General features: G+C 56.5%; 1 pseudogene; it reads right to left on the reverse strand.

Annotated features, from left to right (window-relative positions):
* Positions 1-8,733: 8,733 nt before the first annotated feature.
* LOC138683137 (antigen WC1.1-like) lies at positions 8,734-15,991 on the reverse strand (annotated as a pseudogene).
* Positions 15,992-24,245: the final 8,254 nt, after the last annotated feature.

A 24,245-nucleotide genomic window follows, 5' to 3' on the forward strand; every position in this document is an offset into this window, starting at 1 on the left:
CAGGGGACTAACCCTGGCAATGGCAAGGGTGGTGTGTTGCTTAGCTGGAACGAGGCATTTTGGAAAGGTCTTGGTGGACAGCGAGATGGACAGGACAGAGCTGTGTGCCTTGGAAGCAAGGACAGGAGGACCCTGGGCTATAAGAACAGGATCACGGCCAGGTGACTGAGGGAAGGGATTATACCAAACACTGTGTCCAGATTTCAGATCCCAGTACAGGAAAGCTGTCGGCAAGCTGGAGCCAGTTTAGCAAAGGGCCCCCGTAATGGTCCGAGGCAGGAACACTTTACCTGTGAGGAGAGGCTGAGGGAGCTGGGTTTGTCCAGCCTGGAGAAAGGAAGATCTTGGGTGAAACATGTAGCAGCATTGCAGTGTTCCCAGGAAGACTGAGTCAGGCTCGTGTCCATGGTACGAGACACAAGGACAAGAGGCAATGAGCTGAAAGAAGGGGGTTGGTGTACATATAGAGAAAAGCATTTCCAACATGAGGCTAGTCAAATGCTGGAAGCTGTTTCTCAGGAACTTTGTGCGGGCTTTATCCCAGAAAGTGACCACGGCGTCTTTGGATAAAGCCCTGAGTAATCTGGTCTGGCCCTGCTTTGAGCAGGAGATTGGCCGAGAAACTTCTGAGGTCCCTTTTTGCCTAAATGGTGCTGTCCTTCCTCCTCCTTCATCTTTTCAAATGAGGGAAATCTCTCAGGTTCTCCCTGACCACAGAAATAATTCGCATCAGGTGCAGAGCTGCTTCACAGTTGACACCAAACAACCTTGGCCATGTTGTTTGATTCTCTTTTTATTCCCCCCACCCAAGCTCTTCTCTTGTACTGTTGCAAAACCTGCCAAGAGGAACAGCCTACCCTCTTAATCCTTTCCACATTGGTCTTGCATTTCTTGTTTCGTATCCTATTCCTGAGATGGTTGCTGTGGTATTTTCAACTTTGGGTAGCACCTTGGGTTAACTTTCCTCACAGCAGCTCCTACGGTGCTTTGCATTGGTGGCTGAAACAGTGTTAATAACACTGCCATGTTTTAGCTATTGCTAAGCAGTGCTTGCACAGTGTCAAGGCCTTCTCTGTTTCTCTCCATGCCCCCTCAATGAGTAGTTTGGATTGCTTGACACTAGAAGAGCAGGGGATGTCATTTAGCAAGGCCAAGCTTCTTGCTCTATATTGGTGTCTGTGTCCCTGTTTTTGGTAGCGGATGGGCAGCAGGAGCCCCTGGGAGAAGAGACAATGGGTTATCCCATGCCGGACACAGCCAAGTCCAACCAGCTCTGCAACAGACCTACTGCTGGCAAAAGCTAACCCATCAGCAAAGCCGGTGGCACCTCTGTGAAAGTGTATTTAAGAAAGGGCACAAATGCCAGAGTGGAACAGGAGTAAGGAAAAAAAAGAGTGTGAGGAAAATTCCTGCAAACAGCAAGGTCAGTGAAGAAGAGGGGGAGGAGGAACTCCATATGATGCAGAAGAGATTCCCCTGCAGCCTGTGGAGGATCAAATGCCAGAGAAGTTGGATATTTCCTGAAAGAACTGTAGCCTGTGGGAAGGATGCCACAGGAAAAGCATAAGGAGGGAGCAGCAGAGGTGACCTGTTAGGAACTGACTGTAGTCCCCATTCCCCCTTTTCCCACTCACAGGGAAAGGAGGTAGAGGAGTCAGCAATGAAGGAATGAAGCTGAGCCTGGGAAAAAAAAGGGGACAGGGGAGGTGCTGTTGTAGTATTTAACTTTTCTTCTCACTATCCAACTGCCCTGGGTGCAGCTGGGACAGAGTTAATTTTCACAGGAACCTGGGAGGGGGCACAGCCAGGACAGCTGACCTGAACTAGCCAAGGAGCTATTCCATGCCATGCGACATCATGCTCTGTATATAAATGGGGAGCGGGCTGGGGGGGGGCTCTTGGCTTTCGGTGGGGGAAGTGGCGGAGCGTCGGGTTCCAGATGCTGAGCAGTTGCACTGTGCATCACTCATTCTGTATATCCTTTTATTAGTACCGTTGTTGTTGTAACGTCTCTTTTTGTGTTGTCCCAGTAAATTGTCCTTATCTCAACCCACGAGGTTCCAGGATTTTTTTTCTTTTCTCCTTTCTGGTTCTTTTCCTCATCCCACCGGAGGGGAACAGGGAGGAGTGAGCGAGCAGCTGCGTGGTCCTTTGTTACCAGCTGGGCTGAAACCACAACAACAACCCTATCTGAACTGGTAATAAAATAAGTTCATTCTCCTCCTTTTGAGCCTGTTTTGCTCACGACTAATTGGGAAGTGATGTCCCTGATTTCATAACAAGCAATTCAGCATTTTTTTCCTTTTTTCTCCTTCTGTACTGTTGAGGAGGAGGAGTGAGAGAGCGGCTGGCTGGGCATCTAGCCCCTGGGCATCTGGCCGCCAGCTAAGGTCAACCCACCACACAGTCTCCCACAGTATTCTTATATCAATGCTAGGAAGCTACAGTCTTGATAGGTGGGCAAAGAGGTGAGTAAAAGACTGATTGGATGCATCAGGGTCTCTTCTGGGGCTTAATGATGCTATCAGTGTCCTGGAGGAGCTGACAGAGTTTTCAGATGACACAAACCTGAGGTGCGGACCAGTCTATACACCGGAATGCTGCCTTCTGGACGAACCTCAACAAGTTGGCAGAGTGGGCCAAAAAGAACCTACTAGATTTCAGAGAGAAGAAATGCCAAGTCCTTCCCCTGGGGTGGCCTAACCCTGGGCAACAGCCCCCGGTAGGGTGCAGCTGAGCAGAAAAGGCCCTGGGGGTCATGGTGGACAACAAGCTGCCCAGGAGTCAGCAGTGAGCCCCTGCGGCCAAGAAGGCCAAGAGCAGCCTGCCTGTATGAAGAGAAGCATGGCCAGGAGATGAGGGGGAGGGATTCTCCCCCTCCATTCACTGCTTGCTAGACCACATGCACAGCACTGCACTGAGTTTGGGGCCTCCTGCCCCCAGTACAGGAAAGACATTGATCAACTGGAGCAAGTTCAGTGAAGGGGCACCAATACAGTCAGGTGTGTGGGGCTGTGCACAGGGCTGGAGAACTTTCCACCTCAGGGAACACTGTTCAGTATGGAGATGAAAAGGCTTCAGGAAACCTCACAGGAGCATTTCAGTACCTACCAGGCAGTTAAGAAAAGAAAGCCAGGCTCTTCATCATGGTGCATGGTGGGAAAAGGAGAGGCAAGGGACAAAAGTTGAAAGAATGTTCAGGCAGGAGATGAGGTCCATGAGGTCATAACCATAAGGTCACTTATGCACTGGAAGAGGTTGCCCTGAGAGGTTGTGCAGTCCCAGTCCTTGGAGGTTTTCAAGCCTTCTCTCCCCCTAAATATGGTCTCCAAACATTGAACAGAACACTCTTGCTCATGCAAGAAGGAAGCAAAAGCCTATGGCACTGGAAAAGCTCTGCCTCCCCTGGGCCCTCTCTTCCCTATGAGAGAGGTCTTCCACCAACCCCACCCTTCTTCCACCTCCAGCTTTGGCAGCTGCGTGTGTCTGGCCTTCCCACTTGCCTTCACCACGCACCTTTGTAACTGACGCCCGACGCATATCTTGGCACTCCCACTGTAAGTTGGCACCCACCCCACACCTGGAGTCTACCTGGCCATGGAGGCAGGGAGAGGCCAGGTCCCCTCTGCCCGGCGCTGGGCACAGCTTTTTCGTGGGAATGTCCCCAAAGAGCTCTCTTCATGTGTGTGTCAGCCTGTGGCCTGGCAGGGGTGGAACTGGGAGAAGGCCTGCTGGGGCAGGGCTGAAGTAGCTCAGCTGGGAGAGCGTTAGACTGAAGATCTAAAGGTCCCTGGTTCAACCCCGGGCTTCAGCACTGATTTTCTCCTGTAGATTTTTGCAGAGAGTGCCTGCCTGCCTGCCTTCTTCCAGCCTGCCCTGGCCCTCCTTGCTCCTTCACCTCTTGCCAGTGCACTGCCCCTGCACTGTAGCCTATGGCATTGGGGAAGACAATTGCCCCAGCTTTACCACCGTGACAACGCCATCCCTGCATATGGTCCAACTACCAACCTTTGAGTAAACAGCTGAACACATCACCCACCCTGCCGCAGAGACCCCAGCAGGGCTGTCCCAGGGCACTGTTTTGCTGTCAGGACAGTCCTCAGTGCTGAAGGAGTGGGAAGGTCCCTGAGCCCAGCCCACTCCCTCAGCCCCAGGCAGATGGAAGCTTGCTGTTCACCTCACCTCCAGGCATGCTGGGGGACAGAGGGTGCAGGGGGAGGCCCAGTGCCTGGAGGAGGGGGTGTAAGATTTCTGCCCCCAGGTCCTCTCCACCACATGCCCTGGGATGCCATAACAGCCTGAGAACACCTCACCCCAGGGAGGGCATTTCCCTCACCCTGTTGCACTGCTCCTGCTGTGGCATTGGGGATGGATGTGTCACAGAGGGGTGTTGCGCTGGGTGGCAGAGGAGGCTCAGGGGTTTTCTCCTCTCCATCAGCCCACCCCAGAGTTGGCCACAGCATGGGAGAAGTGCCAGCAGCAAGAGCCTCCTCCCGTCCCATTGCCCTGCAGAGCCGTTGAAGGGCAGCGCTCTGCAGTGCAGCCCTGTGCCAGGATCAGACCCCAGCAGAGAGGCAGGCCCGACTTCCCCCATCTCAGAAGGGTTCAAGTGCTGTTTTCTGCAGAGGGTCCCTGGGCACCCAGGGACAACAGGGCTGTGCTTGTCATAGACGCATCACAGGAGGAGAGTGTCTCTCCTGCTGGCAGGCATCAAGGGGATGGAGCTCAGTGGAAGAGCGCCTGCTTCGCATGTGGGAGGTCCTGGGCTCAATCCCTGGGACCTCCAGGGGTGGTGCTTTTGCCCTGACTGCCCAGCCTCAGGCAGGTGTGGGCTGGAGCTCAGGCAATGCTCCTCTCCAGGCCCTGTGGGCCTGCCCTGCCCACCCAGGGCTTGGCTGTGAGGTGGGCAGGGCTGTGGGAGGGCTGTGTGTGCTGCCTCTGCTGAGACCCCTCTTGGAGGAGAAGCAGGCAGCTGTGCTGGACCTGAGCCCAGGTCACTGCCCTGAATCCTAGACCCACCCCACCCACTACCCAGGGACAATGCTTGGCAGCAGAGTGTGCCTGTGAGGAGACCTCAGGGAGGGCATAGACAGCAGCAGCACGCTAAGGAATCCTTTCTGGCTGCACTGGGAGATGTGGTGTGAGGGTGCTGGCCCAGCCCAGGTGTCCTTTGGGACCAGAGCCACACTGCCCTGGTGGCTTTCCAAGGCTAAGGGTCTGAGATTCTCCTGTCTCCTCTCCAGGTGGAGATCCCATACCACATGGGAAGCATTCTGTACCAGCAGGTAAGGGTGTCTGGGCTGGATGAGCATGGGCAGGGCTGTGGGACTCCCAGCTGGAGTTTTCCCTCCACCATCCTTCCACCATTGCCACTGGCTTGAGCAGAGCCTCAGCTCAGGGAACCTGGATCTGCTGAGGTCAGGCATAGCCCTGCAGAGGTGGGACTGGTGGGGCTGGTGCTGTTGCCGAAAAACTTGGAATAAAGAACTTATCAACACCAATTTAGTGTAGATAAGCAGATACTTCTTTATTGACGGCTGGTTGCGCGGGTGAGTCCTCTCACGAACCACGCACCCCTGAACACCAAAATCATACACCTTCTATTGAACTTATTCATACATATTCATTAGATTTCTGAGAAATGTTATGCATATTCATTAGATTTCTGGGAAGTTATTAGCATATGTAAATGTCCTTTACGCAGGCGCAGTGAAGGTCTCTGGTGGTCTTCAGAAGCCCTCTGGTGGTCTTCCATAGTCTTCCTCACTTTGTCCGATAGTTGACCTCTCTTATGTGATTCTGCGCAGTACGATTTTCGCCATCATGTATTAGATTTACATAAAAGTACATTCAATGTTAATTCTTGAGTTTAACATTTCTAGTGATTGGCCCTCAGTCACACCACCTTATCAATAGTCTTATACTAAAACAACCATTGGCTAATCTCACTTAACTCTACTGGTTGGAATCCTTGATAATGAGATCGAGGCAGGAAGGGTAAGGGGTTTCCAAAGAGCAAACTGGTGTCCATAACGGTTTCCTTAGTTTCCTAAAACAAAACACTACAAACCAACAAATCTTTGTCAAAGTTTCTGTGGTTCACTGATTTCAGACAATACTTGAATTCTTAGAGTTACACATAGTACATTTTCTAAAGTTCCTAAGTTCCTATGACTACATTTCAAACTTAACACTCCCATACCTATGCTTCACAATTTTCTACTTCTTAATCAAACCAAACTCTTTTATATAATTAGATTTTAATTTATTTATCAAAATCTTTGCAACAGTGCCCACCTCTTGTTCCTGGGGTGTTTGGTGACTCCGTCAATACTCCATAACTACTGTGCTGGTAGGATCATGGAGTCACAGGTCTGTCCACAGCCATGCACAGGCAGGGAGGGCCAGGAGATGGTGCCTCGGCTGCTCCCTGGCAATAACACCCACAACCAAAATGGGGCATGAGACACGGACTTTCACTGCAGGGTGCCCAGCACCCTGGTGAGCCAAAACTCAGAGAAATAAGGCTGCTCTCCTATGGGCTTTAAACAGCCAAGCTCTGCCCAGCATGGGGGCCGCAGTGCTGAGACTTGGGGTCTCACTGTGACCCCCCCTCAGGCAGGTCCTCGGGAGCCGCAGGAACAACCACAGATCTGGGCTACAGTAACAATCTTGCTTTGCTGCAGAGAATGGACCCAGCCTGCAGGGCCAGACTGTTCAGGACCCCAGATGCCATGAAAAACAGGTTCTTCCTGCTCAGGCGCGCTGCCCCCTCAAGCACACACAGGCCTGTGGCTCATCTCCCCAAGGAGGAAGAGGAAAATGCCTGCCAGGTGCCAGAGTAAGGGAGAAATCTTACCCCTGTGGGAGGGCAGAGCTGGCAGGGAGGTGGCACAGGACAGGCGCTAGGTTCCTCTCCCCAGTCCCCACTTGGAGCTCCTTGAGTCTGCATGTCGGCGTCCATACTGCCCATAGTCCCCACCATCCTGTGTTTGGAAGATAACACTCCCCCCTTCTTTACTTCACTTTTATACCTTACTTCGCCGAGATGCAGGGCTGGAGCTTGCCCCCATGGGAGTTTTCCAGGGGATGGAGGCTGTGCTTGCAGTGCCCATGTATGTCACCCATGACCGTGGGGGTCTCACCTTGGGAACGCTGCTCTCCCATGGGGTCTGCCAGCAGGAAGGCTCTGGGGTATGGGGCAGAGGGATGTGTGTGCCTGGGCTTCTCCCAGATCCCCCCAGGATCACCCCAGGGATGGAGGAGCTCCCAGCAGAGAATGGGGCAATGCTGAAGTGGGAGAGGATGTTGGTGACAGCCACCTCTTCTCCCCTCGGGCCAGATCCTGCTGCTTGCAGCAGTACTGAGCTCCACCAACTCCCCAAAGGGAACCCTGCCACAGACAGCCAATGCACCTTCCAACCCGCAGCAGAGGAGCCTTTTGGGGAAGTGCCAGAGGGGTGTGGAGACCCACCAGCAGGAGCAGGGAGGGAAGTTTGGGCACCAGGTCCTGCCCAGGTGTCAAACCCTTCTCCCCGCCTGGTTCCTGCATGAGAGGTTTCTCTGCCCATGGGCACTGGGGCAGGTGAAAGCCACAGCCAAGGGAGAGGAACCCTGGCTCAGCTCCCAGCAGTGCCTCTTTTAGGGGAGGGACACAAAATCTCCTCGGCCATGGAAAGGTGCCCATGTGAGCATTCTCCCAGATGAGCCCTTCTCCAGACCAGGGACTGGACCATGGCTTCTGGCTGCAGCACACATCTCTTGGGGATACTTTCTCCATCCTCCCAGCCCTCCAATAGTGCTGAGGGAAAGGTGCCCCCATCCCCCCTGCTCCCATCCCTCTTGCACCTGCACACAAGTACCGCCCTGACACAAATCCAAACTGACATCCCTGGTGAGGCAGCAGGAGGGCAGGGGGCTGGAGGAGAGCAGGAGGAGGGGGTCCCAGGGCTGCCGTGGGAAGCCTCTGCTCAGGAAGGAGGCAGCTCAGGGCCTTGACAAGAGTGCTCAGGGTCTGCGAGGGCCCAAGGCAGCAGGAGCAGCCCATGGAGACTGGGGTCCTGGCAGAGCATGAGGAGAGGGAATCCCAGCCCCGTGTGTCCCAGAAAGCGGCTCTACACCCTGTGCTGGGGCAGTGGGGAGCAGAGCTGCCTCCTAACCATGGTGGGAGGTAATCCGTGGGCCATCTTCCCCCCTGGGGCTGGCTGGGGTTTTCAGGGCACTGCGGCCACCTCAGGGCTTACCCTGACACGGCAGCTCTGTCATAGCCTCTGCACTGTGGGACCAGCATGGCCCAGGCCCTGCCTGAGGCAAAGAGCAGCTGGGAAACCCTAGGGCGAGGAAATGGGTGCTCGCACTGGGGTGCATCACAGGACCTATCAGAGAGCCATTTGGACTAGAAACTGCCTGTGGCCAGCAGGATGGAAATGTCTCTGTCAGCAGGATTATTCCCCAGGGACCATGGGCTCTCGCTGCTCCACAGCCTGACCCAAGCCTGCTGTCCCTGAGACATGCCCGTTTCCCCACCTCCATGACTTTGTTCTCTGCTCCTCCTCCTCAGCCTCAGGAAGATGCCCTGACACTTGGGCAGGCAAGCACCAGCTCCGGGTCAAAGCCCCCAGAGACTTTTATTAGGAACAAAGATGATGCACAGCATAAAAACGGGAATAAAAATAGGGGAAACTCCAGGCGGTTTCTGTTGCCCATGAGACAAGCAACATGGTTCCCAGGTGCTCACGGCTCTCCCAGCTCCACAGACCTCTTCTCCCTCCTGGCTGCACGCAGCTGCACAGCAGGGATGGGCTCTCATGGCCTGGGGCTCTGGGACTGTTGTGCACAGAGCTCCAGTGTCACAGTCGTTGTGTCCTCAGGGGGATGTGCCAGAGACACCTCTTCAGCATCATCATAGCCCATGCTCCCCAGGGACAGGGGCCACGTGTCTCCTTCAGCTCCAGGCACCCCAGCACTTGTCCAGGAGCGCAGGCTGGCCCCTGCAAGCAGCAAGGCAGGACAATGCAGTTCGGCCCATGGGGTCTGTACAGCATCTTCCTCCCTGCTCCTCACCACATTCAGCTCCTTCTCCTACCCCTAGTCCCTCCAAGGAAAACGCCTGGGACAGGTTCCCCCTTCCCAGGAGGCTGGGGTCTCAGGACAGCAGTGACTTGGGTGGCCTCAGGGTTGGCACCCCAGGAACCAGCAGTGCTAAATTTCCCTCTCACCTCCGGGTGCATCCCTGGGCTCTGCTCCCTCCTCTGGCTCCCTGGGCATTTCCCTCTCTGCCTGCCCAGGGGCAACATCCTCCGTGGGATCAGAAACCTCCCTGGCATCATCATAACCATCTGCTGGGTCACCTCCAGGTGGGACAAGAACATCTGAAAAGAGAGGGGAGCTGGTGACAGTGAGAAGATACATCCTGCAGAGCAGAGCGAAGATGTGCAGGGACACAGGGCTGAGGCACGGGTATTGGCAGCACCACAGGAGACCCCCATGTCCTCCCCATCTCCAGTGGTGACACTGAGAGACACCTCTGCCCATCACAGGTCTTCAGGGAGATCAACTCCTTCTTGCCTCTGTTACCTGGTGCTGATCCCAGACCATCCTCCTCCTCGCTGACCCCAGGGTAGGGCTGCAGCTGGGTCAGGGACTCCTCTGAATAGGAGCCTGCAGAGATGCACAGTGGCTATTATGAAGTGAGCGCCACTGACCTGCATCGTGGTCAGTGCTGCTGGGGAAGGGGGACCCACAGAGCTGGGGCTGCGTGGGGAGGAGGGCTGGGAAATCACCCTGCCTCCCTGGGGCAAACCCTGTCTCAAAGGTGCTCCCAGAGCTGCCCTAGGACAGCCCCTTCCCTCACTCCGCGGGTGTCCTTGGGGTGCAGGGGCAGGAAGAGAGGGGCTGTCCAGCTGGGACAGGCAAAGCTGTTTGTTTGGGAGAAAGCTCCCCTTCCAGGCCCAGGACCTGGATGGTCTCCCCACAGACCATGTGGCCCCAGGGGGGCCGTGGGCTGGGGGGCTTCAGGGAATCAGCCCAGGGTTGGGGCCAGGGGAAAGGGTCCTGCAGATGTGCCTCCAGGGAGGACCCACACCCACCTGAGCGACCAAACCTCGCCTGCTTCTCCCACGCTGGGCTGTAACCAATCTCCTCGTACAGGGCCTCAGGGAAGGGCTCCTGAGCACTCCTGGAGCCTGGGGACAGAGGTAGGGCTGGCAGAGGGACAGGCGGAGGGGCAATGGGATCACACTGCGCTGCCCCAAACCTGTTTCTTGGGCCAGCCCAGGACTGGCCCGATGGCACAGCCCCACTGCACTGTCCAGGCACAGCTGCCACATCCCCAGTGAGGGCAACGTCACCGTGGAGATTATCTGGGGCAGCGTCACCCTCACATCATCCCATCGGAGACAGCGCTCATGCCCCTCTGGCCCCAGGGTCATGCACCCCTTGTCTGACCCTGGAGCAGCTCCCATGTTTCTTCCACCTGGAGCTTTCCCCTATCTGCCCCACAGGTCTAGAGCAGCCAGGGGGTGGGCAGGGCTGGGCAGAGGGGACAGCCTGCGGGCCTGACACCACGGGGATGGACCCTTCTGCCCTGCACTCCTCCCATCATCTCCCTTGTCCCAGAGTTCCCCCCCAGCACTACCCAGAGCATTGCCAGCCTTGGCCATCTCCCTTCTGCTCACATTTCCCCCAGACCGGCTCTTCCATTTCTTTCCTTGCCCCATCGCTACCTCCCCCCACCTCTGGGCTCTCTCGACCCCTTGCTGCTGGTGCCCCACAGCCTGGCACTCAATGGGGTGGTGCATGGGACAGGTGGCAGCACACGGTGTCACCCTCCAGCTCTGCCTGTGCCCCTCACTGACACCCCGCAGCCCTTCCAGGAGGTATTTCCCCCTGGGACTGCTGTGGAAAGACCAACCTCTGCGCCCAGCCCTGGTGCTTAGTGCTTGCCCAGCCAGGAGGGCCAGGAGCAGGCAGAGAAGGGCCCCCAGGATGATGCAGATGATGACGGGCACTGAGACTCTCCCGCTGCCACTCAGACGGCCCCGGGGGGAATCTGTGTGGGCAAGAATATGGAACGGCCAGCACCAGGCCTGGGTGAGGTGGGAAAAGCACCATTCCTGACCCCCATCACACAAGGCAGCAGGGGGTGGAGGGCCCCGGGGATGAGCGATGGAGAAGCTTCTACCCTGATGAGTAAATTACAACCTTCCCTACCCCCCTCACCACCAGACCAGTGCCTTCTCCTGGGAGTTTCACACCTCAGCAAGGAGCCCCTTCCACCCAGCTGGGGGTCACAGTCTTGCCCTGGGGCTACCCAGCCCCAGGGGCAAGGCAAGTTACCTGCTCGGGCTGGGACTGCTGCTGTCGTGGGTGTAGCTGCAGAGGAGGAAAAGGAGAGCTGGGCTGAGAGGGTGGGTGTGCGGGTAGCGGGGAGCCTCCCCCCCAACACACCGTGTGTGTGTCTGTGGATGTCCCTGACACATCCCACCCAAATTGCCTCTCCTGTGGTGCTAGAAAGAAAGGCCGGGATAAGGCTCAGTGCCTCTGCTGTGGGTGGCAGGCAGGATGGCACAGGCAGCCCAGGGGATAACCCTGGGGCTGCAGGGCCCCACAGGCAATGGCCAGAAGACGTCCAGTTCCACCGAGGCTGCTCCCCACTTGACACCAGGCTCCTGCACTCCGCAGAAATGTTCTTGCTCTTGGGAGGTTACGGGCCATGCCAGGACCAAGGGGGCAAACGGCCTTCCCCCTGAGCAAGGGGTCCCAGCCCTGCCACTCACCTGAGCAGTTTACACCAGCATCTTCCTTGTGCCGGCAAGCACCGCCATCCCCAGGCCGGGCCCAGCAGTCCTGCAGAGACAGCTCTGTCCCACGGCACTCCACCTGCTCCAGCCAGATGGGGCCCGTCCCCATCCCAAACGCAGCCTCATGCAGGGCAGACACCGCGGGGCCACAGCCCAGCTGCCTGCACGCCACCTCGGCATCCTGCATGTCCCAGGAGTCGTCGCACACCGTCCCCCAAGAGCCACGGTGCCAGACCTCCACTCTGCCCGAGCACCTGTCCTCACCTCCCACGGCACGAATCTTCTCCCTGTCTGGAGAAGGCAAAGACCTCCCATGGCACGGAGACAGCAGGCAGAGCCCTGCCAGACAAGAAGCACCCACAGAGGAGCAGCTCCCTACCTGTGCACGTCGTGGAGTTGGGGCACGGGGCCAGCGGGATCGAGGGCATTTCTGGGCGTCTCCCTGACGAAGGAAACACTGTGGTGAAAGGGCTGGTTTGGGAGATCGTGCAGAAGAGAGCAGGGCTGAGCTCTGCTTGTGCCTTCCTCTGCCATCTCGATCACCGCAGCAACTGAACCCTGGTCATTGAGGGGACAAGCACAGGACTGTGGGGGGACCCCGACTGCTCAGCCCCGAAAGGTCCCTGTTTAACAGAGCAGCAGGAGCGTGTCTATGGAAGGGAGGCTCTTCCGAACCCTGTCTGGTCTCTTCTGAGACCTCACCTGGAGATGCCTCTGCCTCCCCCAGGCGCTGCTGGCAACCTGGGTGGCAACTGCTGCTGGACGTGTGTGGCTGTGATCGCTTTTCTGCCACCAGCAGCAGAAGGGTCTGACATGGAAAGGGAAAGCCCCTCCAAGCTCTTTCTCTACGTTTGGCCATACCCAGCAGGGAACTGGAGCTGGGATGACACTGGGGTGCCCGGGTGGTTCAGAGTTACCATTGCAGGTGATGTGGGTCTCCTCTCGTGGGTCTTCACATGACCGTGGGTTCCAGGGAGCAGAGGGACACTGCCAGAAGGAGCTGGTTTTCTCCCCACACTGCACATAATCCAGCCACGTAGGGCCAGACACCCTTCCGTAAGGCAGCTGTGTTTCCAGGGATCCTCCTTCCCCACAGCCCAGCTCCTTGCATGCCAATGACACCGTGGCGAGAGTCATTGAGTTGGAGCAAATGCTGCCCCATGTCCCGTTGTAGAAAACCTGCAGGCGCCCGGAGCAGCCATCACTGTTCTCCAGCCTCAGGGCCACGAACTCTGGGAGGAAAGGCACCAAGGGGGATCAGGCTGGTCTGGGGCTGTGGGAGCCAGGACACCTCTGCACCCCCCAGGCCCTTAGCCGGGCAGCGCCAGGGCCAGCACGTCCCCCTTGCACCCAAGGGCAGAGAGAAGTCCCTGACAGACACCCCTGCCCTTCCTGCTAACCCTTGGGGACAACTGAGCTCCCTAGGGACCCGCAGTGGGACTGAGGGTACCCGTGCATGGGTGTCCACAGGACATGCTCGGGCAGGAGCTCAGAGGCAGCCAGGGACAGCCTTGGCCATGCCCGTCTCTCCTTGTGTCCTGGCCTCTGCAAGAGCCAGGTTCCCTCTACAGCTCCCGCCACAGACCTGAGCAGATGACTCCCGCATCCTCTTTGTGCCCGCAGTCGTGCTGCCCCCAGGGACTGGCAGGGCAGTCCCAGAGAGCAGCTTCGGAGCCAGAGCAGTTGACATCATCCAGCCAGATCTGCCCGGAGCCTGCCCCAAACTGAGCGGAGCCGGCTGCCTCCACTGCCCCTCCACAGCCCAGCTGGTGGCAAACGACGGCGGCATCAGACAGGTCCCAGCCATCGTCACAGACAGTCCCCCAGATGCCCTGGTAGTAGATCTCCACTCTCCCAGCACAACGCCCGGCCCCATTCACCAGCCGGACCCTCCGGCTCCCTGTAGTGGGCAGAAACCCCAGTTGCTGTCAGGGGCCGGCTGCCCACTCACCCCATCACCTGGGGGGCCCGTGCATCACCACTCACTCCAGCAAATGACTCCCACGTCCTCTGCAACCCCTGCCGCCGGTGCACTCTCGGGCAGGGAGGTGTTGCAGAGGGCCAGGTTGGCCTCGTGCCCTGCGCACCGGACCCCTCGCAGCCCCACGGGACCCGTCCCTCGCTCAGGCTTTGGGGGGTTGTAGGCTGTCCCTGCCTCTCCGCACCGCAGCTGCCGGCACACCACGCTGGCCTCCTGCACGTCCCACTGGTCGTCCAGGACTCTGCCCCACGTCCCATTCTGGAAGATCTCCACTCGTCCATCGCACCGGCTCCCTCCACCCACCAGCCGCAGGGATGCAAAGCCAGCTGAGCCTGGGGAGAGCAGAGATGCCACAGCCATTGGTGGCACTGGGGAGCATGGCATCCTTCAGGGAACAGGGCGAGGGGGGATTTTCTGATCACACACAACAAGATCGAGCCTTTTGCTGATGAGAAGCAAGAGCAAAACCTGGGCCCTCTCTGCAGCTCACACCCAGATCTGATGCTGTTGGGGGCACCCAGGCACCTGCTGCCTGGGTGGCGGGATGAGGCTCTGCAGAGCTCTCTCTGGGGATGGGATGCAGTTGTCTGCAGCCAGAGAGGTGGAGCACAGCCCTGCAGCCCTGTCCTGGGCTTGTCCCACAGTAGGAGAATGGAGGAGCCCAGGCCTGGTGGTGGTGCTGGGACCTGAGCCACTGCCCTGGGTGGCAGATGCTTGCCTCTGTTCAGCCCTCAGCTCTCCCAAAGTAGAACGGTCACTCTGAGCAGGCAAAGCCCTCCAGATGGCTCCTGGGGAAGCCAGGGTTTCTCCAAGGAGAAATTCAGCCTTGCACTGCCGTGGGATCCCTGCTTTGGGTGGCCACATCACACACAAAGGGCAAATGGAGTTAATGCAGCATTTTTCCAGCACTCACCTGAGCAAACGACAGCAGCGTTGTTCCCATGGGAGCATGGTGAGGCTCCCAGGGTGATCACTGGGCACTGTCCCAGGTGGGCTTCTGTCCCGTCACAGTGGAATGAGTCTCTCCAGACGGGGCCAGTCCCTCTCCCAAAATGCTCTCCTCCAGGAATGTACTCAGCAAACCCACAGTTGAGTTGACGACAGAGAACGTGGGCATCGGAGAGATCCCAGTGGGAGGCACAGAGGGTCCCCCAGGTCCCCGACACCTGGGCCTCTACCCTCCCTGCACACGCTGTGCTGCCGTTCACCAGCCTGAATCCTGTGTATTGTGGGGACAGAGGAGGAGGAGAGAGGGTGGATTGGTGCTCGTGTACCCTCGGTAGCTAGCGGAGAGGCCAGAGGAACAGCATGCCTTTCTTCTCCTTCTGCACTCTTTTCATGCTACAAAAAATCCCATGATCCCTCCTGTCCTCACACCTGCCCAGCACAGTCCTTGCTCTCTTCCCCAACCCCTGGCACAGCCCTGGTGTTCAACACCTCCCTGAGTCCTTACGTGTGCAGGTGACAACAGCGCTGTTCGCGTGGGTGCAGGGCTGGTCCCTGGAGGACCCTCTGCGGCAGGAGGTGAGGCGGGATTCATTCCCCACACACTGCAGCTCTCCATCCCAGATGGGACTGACCCCTTCTCCAAAGTGAGCTGGCCCAGCGACAGGCAGGGCCACGCCACACTGCAACTCCCTGCAGACCACATCAGCATCTTTGGGACTAAAATGTGAATCACAAACAGTTTTCCACTGGTCCCCGTCACGGATCTCCACTCGTCCTGAGCAGTGGCTCTTCCCTTCCACCAGCCGGACAAATCCTGGAAAAAACCCATAAAAACTGGGAGTTCCCAAAGCCCTCTGGCAGTGAAATGCCCATGCCCTACATCACCTCCTAGCAAGCTGTGACCAAACTGCGCATTGCACATCCCAGAGGAAGTTGTTGGGGAGGTTGTTTGTGACACAGGCACATCCAGACCCCCACGCACCCCATCTCTACAGCCTCAGAGCACTTGAGGCTGCGTGTCTGTCGCAGACTCACAGCCACAGGTACTGCTCAGACAAACTGCTCCCACACAAGGTTCCCTGTGTTGCCTGGCATGGTCTCCCCAGCACTGCAGTAGTGCGAGCAGTTTGGATCCAGGAGAACCGGCCCAGATGATAATGACTGCTGCAGCCTGCTCTGCCCCACCAAGCTCGGAGCCAGGCTCAGGAACCCCTTGGAGCCACTGGAAATGCACCCCATTCCCAGGTGGTTCTCGGGCCATTGGGGCACTGCTATTAGGTGGGACAGGGCACAGATGTGGTGCAGGTGTACCTGCTGTCACTGTCTTCACCAGCCCCCAGCTCCAGTGCCTGACTGGGGAGGGGGTCCTCAGCCAGGGCCAGAGTACGCTGCCAGGTGTGCACATCCCCTGCCAACAGCTGGGTAGAGGGCAGGAGAGTGGGCAAAGGAGCAGCCCTGGGTTGACACAAGCTCCCAGTGCAAGGACGGGCACCAAGGAGAACCAGAAAGTGCTGGCAAATCCCCTGTGGCACAGGGCAGGCAGGGGCTGGGGTAGGCAGGAAAGACTGGGCAGCAGGTCAGCACTGCCTGCACAGGGCTGTTTCCCTGTGGGCTGGCTCTCATGGGGTGAGCCTGGAAGAGGAATGAAGTGGCCATGGGCCACCCTGTTCTTCTGCCCAAGCCCAGCACTCCTCCCCTCTAAGCAGCCCCTCTGCTTTGGGGAACTCATGTCTGCCAGGGGACACAACCCAAAAGTCCCCGGCCACCTTGGGCCCTTCCTCAGGACTGTGGGCGGCCATGTGAGCTGCTCTCACTGCCTCTGCCATGGTGAGACCTGGTCCTTGGTGCTGCCAGACAGGTCCTGGCTGAATGGGAGGAGAAAGATGGGAACCAAAGGAGACTGCGGAGCAGGGCATGGCATTCATCTCCCAGCCGGAGGCTCCGATGGAAGGTGGGCTGAGCCACGTCCCAGGCCAGGCAGTGGTGAGTTTGCCCAGGACGTTCCTCAGGGACCAGGGAAACCAGCAATGACAGTCACAGCTCGGCTGTGTGCCTGGCCACACCAGGACCTGCTCCAGTACCCCTCCGTTGTTCCCTGAGGGTGCAGCCAGGTCCCTTCCCCCATCCTGGCCACAAAGGTAGGGAATGGGCTGGCCCCTTACCTGAACATGTCACTCCAGCATCCCAAATGTGATCACAGTACTTTCGAGTCCATTCTGTGTTTGTGCAGTCAGACAGGGCAGTCTCGGTGCCATCACACTCTACACCAAACATCCAAATGGGGCCAGATCCTGGCCCAAAGTGTGCTTCCCTGTGAGCTTCAAGAGCAGATCCACAGCCCAGCTGCTTACAAACCACTGCAGCATCACTCATCTCCCATAAGTAAACACCACACACGGTCCCCCACTGGCCCTGTTGTTTCACCTCCACTCTTCCAGCACAGCGCCAGCTGCCACCCTCCAGCCTCACCTCCGCAGCTCCTTCAAACACCAACATGGGACCAGTCAGAAGAGCACCGAGCCCCAGACTGCAGGTCTGGGAGCCCCCCTTCCCACGCGGAGTCACAGGCACCAGCATGGGAGCCCTCCCCCTTCCACGCTGTCCCCAGGCCACTGTGGGAGCCCCTCCTCTCCCCACGGGCTGTGCAGGCTGGGGGTGCCCAACGCCAGCCCTGCTGGGCCATTCACCATCTCACAGCCCTTGGCACCTCCTTCCACTCCAACAGCCCCATGCCCGTGTCCACCTCCACACTGTGCCCCCGGGCCCTGCCCAGGTCACCATCTCCTCCCCAGCCCAGCACACCCTGCACAGCCCCGTGCCCCCAGGCCCACAGCTTCCCCTGCCCACCACCTGCCCTGGCACCACCTAAACCCACACCACACCCTGAGCTTTCCATGTCCTCAGGGAGCACCGAGACAACCCCAGAGATAACCCCAACGCATGTCCCCTCTTCACCCCTGGCATCAGCCCAGCCCCCGTGCTTGGCCAGGGCCCCTGGGAAGGAAACTTCTCTGCCACCTGTGGGTGCAGACAGCCCTGTCCCCTTCTCTCCGTGGGGCACAAACTGCCTTCCTGGGGTCGGGACTCCCCTGGAGCCTGGGGGCAGCGAGCAGCACACAAACCCTCCAGGGCACCCTAGAGATTGGCTGTGCCCTGGGGATCGCTGAGTGCTGCCATCACCAGCTGGGCCACCGCCAGCCTCAAGGGTACAGCACTGGGGAACAAGGGGTCCCAAAAGGGTAACCCAGGATGAGGTGTCTATAAATGCAGCCAGGCATGGGCTGCCATAAATGCAGACAGGCCCAGGGAAAGGCAGAAGGTCCATGGGCTTGAACACCTTCTGACCCTTGTCTCAGGGGAGCCTGGAAAGGAACCGCATTCCCAGTGGGATCCCCATGACCCCACTGGCCCCAGGAAGTGGGATGAGGGAACCGGCACTTACCCCCGCACAACTGGAGCCAGAGGAGAAGCCACAGCACCTGCGGGAACACCAGTCCCTCTGTCCCCATCCTGAGAGTCCTGCCCTGCCGGCGCAGCACTGCTGCACCCCACTCCCTGTCACGGCTCCCGGGAACTCACAGGGACAACAGCAATGGGAGGGTTATATATGTCTGCAGATGCCAACCCAGCTATAGGAGGAGCCAATCGAAGCAGCAGCACCTTTTTAGACATTATCGGGAACCATCTCCCCTCCGACACAGCCCAGCCCTCCAATGAACTTCTCCAGCGCCATTCATGACCATATATGAGAGATGGCTCCGCTACAGGTGTCACGTCACTGTGGTGGGGGGCCGACACAAGACAGGGCCAGTTGTGGGGGGGGAACAGGTTTTTCACCCCCTGAACTGTGCCGTGTGGACTGGGAGCACTGAGCATCTCCTGCACCGGGCACATCCAAGAGACCCAGGTGTGAGTGTCCAGCCACCCCTGTGCCATGGGAATCACAGGGCTGAGACTGCACCGGGGGCTGTGTCAGGAAGGGAAGGAAACAGCCCCTGCCCCTGCTTCAGACCCCGCTCTGCTGGGAGCAGCAGCTGGGAAAGGGCCTTGGCCAGGGGAAGAGCTGCATTCCACGAGTGCCGGCTCGTTCGTCCCTCCCCGGAGAGCCCCATGGTGGGTCCCTCGCAGAAGCCGGAGACGGAGCTGGGACATATCCCTGCCCAGCAGCAGACATGCAGCCCAGAGGCTCAAATGTGTCCCTGACTCTCGGCATGTCACCGAGGGGCCGTTATTCCCCGCGGGTGGCTCGGGAGCTGCAGCCTGCAGGTGCACAAACCACAGACCACGTGACCTCACAGCGCTCCCCGCGTTCCGGAGGAAGTCTGTGGTTTCCTCCTGGCGCCGTGCCCAGGCACATCCCTGCGGTGCCCCCGAGCCACCCCTACCCCAACTGCTCCAGCCAGGGCTGCAGGGGCACCTCCTTCGGCCTCGCAGACACGGGGCCAGGCGGATCCCGTCCCTCATGATGCCCCTGTGATGCACGCGGCCACTCTGCTCCGAGCCCCATGGCCATGGGGTGCCATTGGGGATGTGACCTCACACCCTCCCACGGCCATCGCTGTGCACTCACAAGTTACACTGTCACACGTGTGTATGTGTGTGGTGTGTATGGGCTTCCACTGACGATGGTTCTTCCAAAAAGCCGCATTTCGGTGGGGCCTAAATATTATTTCGATGACGTCAGAAGCACCCACACAAGCCATATGCCAGCTCTTTGCCTAAAAGCTACTCCAGCACCGGTGAAATCCCAAGCTCTTACACAAGCCATGTGCCTGCTCCCGGTCCAGCCGCCACTCAGCCACAGGTGATGTCATAGCATCTACGACTGCCACGTACCTCTTCCTGGCTTATCAGGTATTCAGGCACTGCTGACATCACAAAGACGTTCACGAGCCATGTGCCAGCTCCTGGCCTATCATCTGCTCAGGCACCAGTAGCCTCACAAGCACCTACACAATCTATAAGCCTGCTCTTGGCCTATTAGCTACTCAGGCATGAGTGACCTTATAAGAACCTGTACAAGCCATGGGCCTTCTCCCGGCCTATGAAGTATTCAGGCACAATGATCTCCCAACGCCCTACACAAGCTTTTGGCCTTTGCCTGGCCTATCGGCTACTCGGGATTCAGTGACCTCACAGCCACCCGCACAAACCACATAGAATCATTTAGGTTGGAAGAGACCTTCAAGATCATCGAGTCCAACTATCAACCATGCCCACTAAACCGTGTCCTGAAGTACCCCGTCCACTTGCTTTTTGAATACCTCCAGGGATGGTGACTCAACCACTTCCCTGGGCAGCCTATTCCAATGTCTGACAACCCTCTCGGTAAAGAAATTTTTTCTAATATCTAACCTAAATCTCCCTTGCTGTAACTTGAGGCCATTTCCTCTCATCCACGTTCCTGCTCCAGCCCTGTCAGCTATCCAGGAAGCAGTGACCTCACAAGAACCTATACAGTCCATGGGCCTGCTCTGGCCTATCAGCTACTCTAGCTGAGAGCGACCTCACAAGCACATATCCCCCTATTTGCCATCTACTGGTTGTTGAGGTATTCAGTCTCCAGTGACCTCACAAGCACCTATGCAAGCTTTGCACCTGGTCCTGGCCTATCAGCTACTTTGCCAAAGTGACCTCACAAGCTCCTTCACAAGCCATGAGCCTACTCTTGGCCTATCAGTTACTCAGGCAGCAGGGACCTCACAAGCTCATACTAACCTGTTTGCTATGTGCTCATGTGGTGCAGTGACCCCAGCCAGCAGCTAAACCCCCACCCAGTCACTCACTCACTCCCCCACAGCAGGATAGGGGAGAAAACTGGGAGGGCAACAGTGCGAGCAAAACTCCTGGCTGATGAGAAACATAGTTTAGTAAGTGGAGGGGAAAAAAGGAAACGAAACAAGGGATGGAGAAGCAATCATTCACAGCAGCAGACTGAGGGCCAGCAATCTCTCAGCAATGGCTACTTTGGAGAAAGTCTCCTCCCAGTTTTATCTCTCAACAAGACACCATATGGCACGGAATACCTCTCTGGTTGGTTGGGGTCAGCTCTCCTGACTTTGTCCCCTCCTAGCCTCTTGCCCAGCCCCAGCCTCCTCGCTGGGGGGTCAGAACGAGAAACAGAGAAGGCCGTGGCATTATGCCAGCACTGATCAGCAATAGCTACAACACCAGTGTGTTATCAATGCTGGTTTAGCCATCAGCACAAAACACGGCACCATACAATGAACTCCATCCCAGCCAGACCCAGGACAATCTCCACCCCTTCTTCCATACCATTTGCATCCTGCTCAGCTCCTGCAGTATTCAATGCATTTCCATCAACCACCCCCACCCCCTTCCCCATCCTTTGACATGATATAAACAGAGTGTACTGGGTTTGGCTGGTGTGGCTCAGGTGGACCCAGGCAAGTCCCAGCCCACTCCTGATTTCTCCCCTCCCTCAGTCATCTGGAGTTTTTTGAAACATCCAATCAGGTCATCAACCTAAAGACAAGGCAAAACATGTAGCACCCGACTGTACCCCACACAAGTCTTACAGGTAGCTCTGAGATCCCCTACAACCATGGGGAAAAGGAGCTCACCACCACCGCCACTCATCTTCTGAGTGCAATACCTCAAAATGAAATTTGCAGTTCACAGGCCCATTGGCTGTTTTTTCTCGTTCATATGGTTCTTCCTGGGCATTCCCTTCGGGTCTTTTCCTCTTTGTCCCCATGCACATGTTCTTCTGAGGTTGGCATTTGGTCCTGGTTTTCTATTTTCACAGCTCACAAGGCCTGTGTCTTGCTGCACTGTGCAAAGCCCAGACTCTGCCCCAGGAACCCTGTACGGCCACCCTGCAGGGCTGGGCTGGGATGTGGGAGCCTCCCAGTCCGGCTCATAAGACTGGGCCCTTCTTTGCACGTGACAGGACTTGTTATGGGGGTGCCTTAGAGGCGTCCTAGAAAGGGGCCATAGTCTTTGGGCATGTTCCAGCTTGTCCATGCCCCACCACCTCTCAGGCAGCCTTCCACCCTCTTGAAGTCCCCCCACGCACATACCAGGCCAGTCAGGGCTTATTCTGCAGCCTGGTGAAGTGGGCGAGCCCAGCCTGGCCTTTTCCTTTTGTTTCTATTCACACTTATAATTCTTCACTCCATTAGATCTTAGTAAAGAAGGTTTTATCCATTTCATACCTATGCTTTTGTGGCTATATTAATTTGATTTCTATAGCTTTATAAATGTTCTCTCTATATATATAAATAGTAAGGTGAACCTTGCCATCAAACTTACTGCACCTTGTCAAAGCAGGGTTAAAACTTTGTTAAATTCCATTGAACTTACTGAACCCTGTCAAATTATTATTTTACTTCAATACAACATACTGCTGCTGCTCTCTTTTGAATGAGGTGCATTCCGCTCTTCTGTGACACTGTGGGAGGCTAAGGTCCTTCTTTTGCACTCTCACCTGGTAGGACACCTATGAGGAAGAACCTTTTTCTGCTTTGGTCATTGCTGAAAGAAATGGTGAAGGAAGTTCAGAGAGGTGAAACATGGAGGGGTGTGCTTCTGAGTGTATTAAGAGTCCCTAGATGTGCTCTGTGCCTTCTGAAAGGGGAGAAATGCCTTCTTCTAGAGGGCAATGTTGCTTATGCTTGCAGAACCCCTTCTGACTACACAGGTGAGATGTTCCACAGGCATGCTTCTTCCATACTGGGTATTTGAAGGCACAGGCCAGAAAGCCAAGGATGGGTATCACAGCAGACAGAGGAACTGGCAATGAGCCTTTCCAAGACAAGTGAGATGAATCTCACTGGGATAGTTGGGCTTGTTCCTGGAGTCACTGTTGCAGTAAAGGGTAAAAGAATTTGGCAGAAAATAAACCCCCTTGCATTCCAGCTTATCCTCAGATGTCAGAGGCACTGGGCGTGGCTAGGTTTAGTTTCTGAGTAATGTCCAATTCAGCACTATAAGTCCGGTCATGTAACTGTCATGATGACGGATGTACTTATAGCACACTGCACTCTCGGCTTACCCACGTTCAACGCATGAGAATTACCAAACTTAGGGAGTTTGGTTGCCTTAACGAACTATCACAGCTAGATTAATGAGCAGCGCAGTCTATTAAAGCAACAGTATAGGTTTTTCTGGATTGCCGGTGATAAATAGGCCGTCTGCAAAGTACATGCAAATGTTGAATACAGTGCGCAAAATCAAAAAAGAAAGCGACTCTCTATATAGAGAGAATTTTAAGTTTCCTGGGGAAGTACTCGGTACAGCCGAGTGTTCAAATCTCACCCAGTAGGTGTCCCTATGGGGGGGGAGAGAGAGGCTCAGCCCATTGACTGGTCCCAGAAATCAGCAATGTCCTCCTGACTTGTCTATGATGGTATCTTCCCTAACAGTCTTCCTCTTTTGGGGTCTTTTTGTACTATTTTTTCTTTTAGGTGGAGCTTGAGTGACTCTAGTCATACATACCTTTACTTTGATTGGTATAAAGTTCTCTTGCTTTGCTTTTAAAGGTATATGCTAGAAAAAGTTCAGAGCGCATGCTCCGAGGGGGGGTGGTTGCACCTTGGAGGCGGGTAACTTTTGGGATGGAGGTGTGTTTTGGTAGTATAATGATATTATATAAGCAAAGTTCACCCAGAGGACATGATATAGCGTGTCACTACTCCAGAACTGGGCACTTATGATATAAATCAGAAGTAAGGCCATAGTGTTGACAGAACCCCCATTCTTTCACCTCCTTGCTTCAGTGGATTAAATGCAGGGACCTTCCATTCTTGTTCCAGTAGTTCCAGTTCCCTAGCCCCGTAGTGATGTCACAGAGCCTGGCCGTGGTGTCTCCACTCTGCTCCACCCTCCGTGTTGTTTCTCTTAGAGTCAGCACACCAAGCTCCCCTGCTGTTGCTAACATCTCAGCTTGCAGGTTATGTTGCTTCAGGAATTATTACGGAACAGATCTCTTGCACATCCACTGCATTCCACCCTGGAGGTTTACCTTCCCTTAAGGGGGGACACATATCAGTAAGTCACCTCCAGCAATCACTCCACAGTCACACACAGAAATGTCAGGGCTCTGTGAGGTGTCCACATCTGAGCTGTCCTCATGCACTCCTCATACACACAGGGTGTTCAGAGACACCGGTCCTACCCTTGCATACGCACGGGCACTGCAGTGCAGCAGTCATAGGGTCTCTCTGGCCTCCTCTTGACACTCCCAGAGGCTGGCAGGTGCCTCAGCCCCGCGGTGTATTGCCCTGCTCTGCACACATCGGAGGAGCCCCAAGGCATGAGGAACGGACACGGGGACTTCAGGTCAAGGAAGCACATCCCAGTGCTGCATTCTGTTGGTTTCCCAGGGGACGTTACTCTCAAAGTGAAGTGACTTCAGGACACTGCCATTCATGGGATCCCCAGGAATAGCGGATGGCGTTTGTGCTCAGTCAGGTTCGTCTCCCCCCACGCATGCAATTTGCGTGCTTACAACTCATCTGTACACTGCAAACATGGACAACATTATCAGAAGT

The sequence above is a fragment of the Haliaeetus albicilla genome, chromosome 31, assembly GCF_947461875.1.
Source record: "Haliaeetus albicilla chromosome 31, bHalAlb1.1, whole genome shotgun sequence".
Taxonomy (NCBI): domain Eukaryota; kingdom Metazoa; phylum Chordata; class Aves; order Accipitriformes; family Accipitridae; genus Haliaeetus; species Haliaeetus albicilla.